The 2418-nt window shown below is 44.5% G+C and overlaps 1 pseudogene; it reads right to left on the bottom strand.

Moving 5' to 3' along the window:
• LOC119350667 overlaps nucleotides 1-2418 on the bottom strand; it is a 24974-nt pseudogene that overhangs the window by 11488 nt on the left and 11068 nt on the right.

The following is a 2418-nucleotide window of genomic DNA, read 5'->3' as shown; positions in this document are numbered from 1 at the left end:
TGTTAGTATTCTTACAATATTATGCAAGAAAAGTGGAAGGTAGAAAGTAGGGGGTTTACCCACCTTGGGTAAACAATATGTAGTGTATCATCCGATTGTATTTGTATTCATGTGTATCTTATCGTTAATGCATATGCGTGTTTTGAGCAGTCATAGAGCCAAGATACCCGCGAGATTTGGATATTTTGTGTCTTGGAAAGACATCGAAATTGCCGGCTCTACTTACTCCTTTGGCACTCTCTTCACTCCAGATAGAGAGGTGAGAATGGTAGACTGAATCTCAAGAAGGCAGCACTGCGACCAAGAATGTTAAATGTTTCTTTACTCCATTGTATATGTTGCGTACTCCACTAATTCTTTGTTGATTTATTATTAATTTTTTCTAGGTTTTTTACGGGATTGTAATGTTTCTAGCTAATTATGTTGGCCCAAAGCTATTCCCACATAATTTAATTGTGAATGTGAACTATTATTAGTAAACGAATTGATGGAGCTTTGATAGAGTATTGTGAGTTCTGAACATGTGACAGAATGCTGTTGTGAGTAAATATGTGAATGCCATTGTGAAGTGAATATTTGAACGTTGTTTTGTCAAGGGCATATGCACAAAGCAGGTTGATCACGACCTCCCACTACTCATCTCTCTCCTCACCAATGATGGCCAGTGGCCACCCCTGCAAGCTCGACTAGATCGCCCTGCTCACAACCCACCTATACACGAGTGTTGCGCCTCACCGTGCACAAGGCGACCGCCATGAGAGATGTGATGGTGATGCATATGGGCGATGACGAGGGAACACATGGCGAGATGGTGGTGCTGCAACCCGCGCCTGGTGGAGTTGCAACCGTTGGGCGGCGGTGCTGGAACCATAGGGGAGCACCGGTGTCGTGTCCCACCGCTGCCCATGGGATGGATTGCTGCAACCGTTGTCGGTGGAGCCGCAACCGATATGTTGCAAAGCTGGAACCATCATCCACCGGTGCTGGAACCCGCACCCACCGATGCTGGAACCAGACGCGCCTCTCACCATTGATGTGCTTTTTGTTGGAACCAACATTATATGTTACCGGAACATGCTAGTTTTTTTGCTACATCGACTTACTTTTGGGAGATTGCTGTTGTGCTTCTTTTGCTTAACCGGTATTATTGTTGGCTGGAGCAGGCTAAATTTCTTGCTTGAACTTACCATTTGAGGTTTGTTACTGAGACTGTTTGTTGGATCACGGCGGTGCTAGTTGACGAAGGTGGCGAGCCGAAGCCGATGACACGAGAAATTTTTCTACAACTACACCAGCAGTTGAGATAGTATATCAGTCCACGCCTCTCAATATTCACTTCAGGAGAGCGCTAGCCGGAAACCATGAGAAGATTGATGGATGTCCAACTAACTCAACGACCCAATCAGTTGTGTTGGAAGTTGACTAGGAATGAAGAGTATACGGTCAAATCCATGTATTTGAATGTTATCAATTCTAGCTCTATTCCTACTTCGAAACATATTTGGCATGTTAAAGTACCCTTGAGATTTAAAGTGTTTATGTGGTTTGTACACAAACAAGTCATTTTAACTAAGGCTAACTTGAGAAAACGCAACTGGATTGGATCCGCAAGATGTAGTTTTTGTGATCGGGATGAATCCATCAAACACCTCTTTCTTGATTGCCCTTTGGCAAAAAATCTTTGGCAGACAGTTCACATAGCCTTTAATATTACTCCTCCGAATAATATCAGCACGTTATTTGGGATGTGGCTAGATGGGATTGAGCCCCAAACAGCAAAACACATTCATGTAGGAGTATTGCTTTATTATGGGCTATCTGGAATTGCAGAAATAATTTGGTCTTTAACAGAACAACAAATACTCATTTTTTGCAGGTTATCTTCCGAGGCACTGCGTTGATCCGTATGTGGTTGCTACTCACTCCGACGGAGCCGGGGAGCGTTTGGTTACTGGATCTATCCGATGGAAGATGGTAGCATGGGTTATTTTCAACCGGTTTGGATGACGGTCATGTAATAGGATAGGCAATTAGCTTTCCTATCTTTATCTTGCTAGCCGGTTGTGGCTTTATTCTTATTCTTTAGCTCTTTGTGAGCACTTTTTGTTCTTCTTTGTTTGAGACTTTGAGACCTCTGTCGAACTATTTTGCTTGGTAATAAAGGTGGCAGTATGCATCGCTCTGATGCAGAGGCCGGGGATATCCTCTTTTCGAAAAAAAGATGTCTACAGTAGGAGCTGGCCGACACACAATGTTGATCGTGTTCGCAATCCCGGTGGCCGTGAGACGGGGGGACAACAAGCAACAACAGATTGGGGCTCCCGGGGCCAAAGATGCCGACGGAGGAGACGCGGTGCATGTGGCGACTGCGCTCTCTCCTCTAGATGCGTTGTAGGGATGTGAAAGGTTTAGGACGAT

Source organism: Triticum dicoccoides, chromosome 1B (genome assembly GCF_002162155.2).
Source record: "Triticum dicoccoides isolate Atlit2015 ecotype Zavitan chromosome 1B, WEW_v2.0, whole genome shotgun sequence".
NCBI lineage: Eukaryota > Viridiplantae > Streptophyta > Magnoliopsida > Poales > Poaceae > Triticum > Triticum dicoccoides.
The sequence above is the reverse complement of the archived record's forward strand: the minus strand, read 5'-3'. Positions and strand labels throughout refer to the sequence as shown.